Source organism: Pyxicephalus adspersus, chromosome 6 (assembly GCF_032062135.1).
Source record: "Pyxicephalus adspersus chromosome 6, UCB_Pads_2.0, whole genome shotgun sequence".
In the NCBI taxonomy this organism is placed as follows: domain Eukaryota; kingdom Metazoa; phylum Chordata; class Amphibia; order Anura; family Pyxicephalidae; genus Pyxicephalus; species Pyxicephalus adspersus.
Genome location: NC_092863.1, coordinates 96,766,402 through 96,771,909, shown reverse-complemented (window position 1 = coordinate 96,771,909; position 5,508 = coordinate 96,766,402).

The window sequence follows — 5,508 nt, the reverse complement described above, 5'->3', positions numbered from 1 at the left end:
AATACTTTAACAATCAAATACTATAATAAAATAATATAAAATAATACTCTAATATAAATAAAATACTAAAAGCATACTAAAAAAATACTAAAACATTTATTAAATCTAAAGAATACTATAGCACTCAAATGCTAATTAAACATTAAACAAAAAATACTGTAATACAATAAATACAAACTAATATATGTATATATAAATTTATATATATATATATATATATATATATATATATACAAAACTTTACAAACACACATATATATATATATATATATATTTTTTTTTTGCAGTTCCCAGCTTCTATCAATTGCATTGACGACCGTCTGTGCACATTGGGCTCCTGGCATTTCAAACAACACCATGTAACTGTGACAAGGCAAAATAAACAACATCTTTTAATCGTGACTGAGACAGTCTAAAGGTATCCTGTGGATTTCTCTAAACATTTTGATGGGGATAAAAAAAAAAAAACCTGAAATGTTCAAGATGATCAATTAAGAATCCTTGCTGTATAAATCCCTGATTGTGTGTGTACACTGCTCCTAACTGTGCATCAATTATATCAGTTTGCTTATTAATTATATATAAGTCAGTTAAAAGCATTTCAAAGCAGTGAGGCAAAAATGTATACAAATGCCACGACTATAAAAATGTTTATGATATGAATTTATCACAGGGGATGGAGAGTGATGGGAGAAGGAAAAGGAGGCAAGGGGGTAGATTGAGCTATTACTATGCAGGTAAAGCAGAGGGGCTGTAATGAAAGGGGGGGGGGGGGGGGAACTTTAGTTTGACCTCATTTTCTTGAACCTGGGGGGGGGGGGGGGGGGGGGGTTATTAGAGAAACACATTAGGCTGCCTATCTGGAGCTGATGGTTCTAAAAGTGAATTTGATTTATGAGTTTGGGCTGGAAGCAGAGATCAAATGTTAAGGCGCAGGCTTTAGACTGAGCACTAATTGGTTACTGATACCGCACTGTACAGTTGGGCTGATTTACAATTATTAAAGTGATACTCGCCTTATTGCTTTGGGTCTGACACAAGAAGGGGTTGTTAATTGTAAAAGATTAAGTTAAGGGCTACTTTGTGCTGTCTGTGCTCACTGGTGGTAACCTAATAGGGATCCACAGTCCATGGACACCTCATTTAGGGTGTCATGGAATGTGAAGGAAACCAGACCGGCTACTGTTTGTGGATTTCTAAGTATTCTAGTACAATCGAAGTAATGCAATATATATAAATATATATATATTTATATATATATATATATATATATATCAGGTGGCAATGTATGGTCAATAGGTGACCACATGGCCCAACAGGCATCTGGAAGAATTTGGAAAACCCAAGAATGCCAATCCCTCCTGTCCTATCCATGCACATAGACAGGAACATTTAGCTCAGTACAACGGACCTATATGGTCAATATTTCGTTATACATAATGAATCATACTCATGTGTTCAGTGGCAGATATAGCCAATGCTGGGCCCCTGTGCAAAACTGACTTGGGGATCCCGCTTACCAATTTGATTTGGGACACCCATGGGTCCAGTTGGCCTAATTTTTTTAAAGCTCTCCAAGGCTGGAGAGAATACACTTTCATCAGTGAAGCTGGGTGATCCAGATCCAGGATTAAAAACATTTGCTAACAAATGGCAAATTACTTTTAAGAAATCCATTTCAAGTTTGCTGGATCACCCAGCTTCACTGGGTGTATTCTCTCCAGTGTTAATAAATCAGGCCCAATGTGTCTGGTAAGGTTATGTGACCTTCATGTAGCAGCACAATTTGCACCCCCCTATGTCTGCCTTTGCATGGATTTTTGCCAATTTTACCTTTCCAGCAATTTTACCAGATTGCTCAGATTAACACAAAGCTTTTCTAGGTAGGATTTTCGGGTTTATTTCAGCATTTGATCACCTAAGATGCCCATTTGCATTCAATGATTGTTGGCTGGTATCATCCTAGATTGTAAGCTCTTTTGAGAGCTCTTTTTTGGTCGTCTGCTCCTCCAGTGTCATTGTTTTTATTTATTGTATTGCACTGCGTAATATGTTGGCATTATATAAATACAGTTTATTAATAATATTAATAATATGAACAAGTCAAATATAAGGGAAATTAATTAGACAACATTCATTCATTTCCAATTTTTTTACTGTAACCGATTTATGGGAAGCCTTGTAAGGGTTTGTAAAAAATATTACACAGCATTGTGGCATTGTGCCTGCATATTCAGCCATAATCTGGAGATTACTAGCAACAGAAAGAGAATCTGTGTTAGTTGGGCCAATGTCGGCTTTCAATGGGCAATTCTTTCAATTTATTAATATAGTGAATGTGCATTGCATTACCACAGCCTATTCAATTAAATAGGCTGCAAACATACCAGAAAGAAAACACAACGCACACATGCAGCTTTTTCCCACTATGCAACTCAACATAAAGCACTTTACTGCCTTCCAAGCCATCTTGGTATATTGTAACACATGTGCATTCCAAGTAAAGTGGTTTAACCTTCAATATAAAGTCTGGTTATTGGCAGACATTAAATCGTATTTTTATAAAGCAGTGAATCTAACATTCACCAAACTTTTATTGTAGATGAATCTTCCTAAGGTATGTGTTTCTAATCACAGTGATTGATGATGTTTGGTTAAAAGTTACACTTACTGCTTTATAAATGTGACCCCAACAGTTAGACCAGATAACCTCTTACATTTCAGGGATCATGTAGGCCAGCATTTCTCAACCAGAGTTCTGTAGACCATTAGGGTTCCTTCCGAGGTTGCAATGAGTAATTTGTGCCTCTCGGGTCAGTTTAGGAGAAACCAATGATCTTGGCTATCTGTAAGGGTGACATTCTTCCTACTGGCCAGGAATGTAAGAGGAATTCTTCCCACTGACCACCACACTAATATACTGTGAGTAATATTAGAAGGGGTTCCCTGAAGACCTGAAAGTTTTTTCAAGGGTTCCCCCATGTTACAAAGGTCAAGAAAGGCGGATGTTGGCCATTTATAAAGCCATATGAGTGCATCTAAAGAGGCCCAAATCTCCACCCACCCCCTATCATGGAGAAGGACCATGGGGCTCATTCTACAGAAATCTGATTAATATTAAATTAGTATGCTACCACTTCTGTATTTGTTTTGCCTAATGAGCTACAAAGCTTTACAACTATTGGTTGTCATCCATTCCCACCCATGCTCACAAAACAGCCGATCCCGAACAACAACTAAAATTGGTCAAAAATGTTTTTTAACAAATTTTCCTCCTACTTTACTAAAAATCAGTGTATAGTTGTATGATGATTGTATCCGCGAATTGGGTTCAATTCAAATCTATGCGATAGTATGCGTAAAAATAGGCTAATAAAAATCCCATGTTGGAGTTTTGTTGAACTTCCCATGCACATGCATCCTTTACAATGAAAATGAGGAACAGTAAGAAGGTGACAGTCACATAAAACATAGGGCCTGATTTAATAAAGCTCCTCAAGACTGTAGAAGATAGACTATCATGGGAGAACCTGGGTGATCCAGAAAACCTTGGCATGGAATTTGTCCAGGATTAAAAACATTAGACAACTAATAGGAAATTAGTTTTAAGAAATCCACAAATCCAGGTTTGCTGTATCACCCAGGTTCTCATGATGGTCTATCTTCTCCAGTCTCGGAGAGCTTTAATAAATCAGACCCCTAATGTTCAGGGAAATGCTGAGGTTTAAGGTACAAACATGTTCTCAGCATATTCATTACCTTTTCCAATATGGTAATAAGATCCAATACAATAAAGATTCAATGTCATCCTAATCATCAAAGATATAATGATTGTCACCAATCCTACTTGAAAATTGGCAGATCCTGGCTATGTGGTCAGATAGGGGTGTCCATAGATAGGGGGCTGTGTCCCCAGAACTAATAATGAGACATCTGCCCATCCAGCAAGGTCCCACTTAGATTTTCTTCTCGACCTTGTCATGGATATTTGCTAATGCAATGAAATCTTTGGTTTTGTCATATTGCCAGTAATAGAGTAATTGGTGGCTGCATCAATGATCTTCAGCACATTGGAAATATGAGTGTGATAAGAACTGCGTGATTGGAAACCGCACGGTCTCAATTTCCATATCCACAGCTCACAATATCTTAAGCTGCATACACACGTGCAATTATAGTCGTTGGAAAGAATCTTTCACAATCCTTTCCAAAGACTAAGCACTGCACGATGCATGAACGAGCTCTGTACATACAGCACCATTCTGCTCTATAGAGAGGGGAGGGGGAGAATGACTGGGCGGCACCCCGCTGTGTACTCTCCCCCTTCCCTTGCATTAGGATCATTCGTCCGTGGATCCGCCAGGATGGTCACTCAGACGATGAAAAACGGGCACTGTACTCACACCAGATTCTCGTCTGATATCGGCTCTGACCCGATTATCGGGTGAGAACCATTGGACGTGTGTGTGGCTTTAGTGTGTTGGCCAGTGGGACAATTGTCACCCTTACAGATAGCCAGAAATGATCATTGGTGTCACCTAAACTGACCTGAGATCTTTGCTCATTGCTCAAGGAACCCCTAACAACCCCTGGAAGAACCCTAAATTAAAAAATATTGCCTTAGACCATCCAGTTCAGAGGTTTGCACAGAACTCTGATAGAGTTCAGTAATAGTTGTAGGTATATCCCCTCCCCCAGCTGGTGGTTGGACAGTGAAAAGAGAAGCAGAAAAACAATGCTTATCTCTGCTGTCTCCTTCTATCAGCATTTTCCTTGCACCACCAATGACAGACTCAGTTAAGATTTATGGCAAACATACACTAATAATCTAGAACTAGCAAACAATCCATATTTTTCTGATATATTTAACAGATTTCAGTACAAATTTAATCAAAAAGTTGATTGAAACGCCACCACCACCCTAAGGTCTATTGTACATGGACTGCCTAAAGCGGATACCCAATACAATGTATGATTGCTTGCAATAAAATCAGCTTGCTCCCACTTTCTGCACATTGGATATTTCCCCCACCTCCTAGATTGTAAGCTCTTCAGGGCAGGATTCTTTCCTCCTCCTGTGTCACTGTCTGTATCTGTCTGTCATTTGCAACCCCTATTTAATGTGTAGCACTGCTTAATATGTTGACGCTGTATAAATACCGTTTAATAATATTAATGATAATAATATTAATATTAATATTAATAATAAAACAAATGCATTTAATAAGTTGTAATATATAGAGAGCTATGTAATTTCATGTAATGATCTATTATTATTAATAATAATAACAATAATAATATTATAATAATAATAATAATAAAACAAATGCATTTAATACTTGTAATATATATAGAGCTTTGTAATTCCATGTAATGATCTATTATTATTGTTATTATTATTATTATTATTATTATTATTAATATTAATAATAATGATAATAATAATAATTAAAAAAATTACTTTTTATAAGTTGTAATATATATAGAGCTATGTCATATCATGTAATG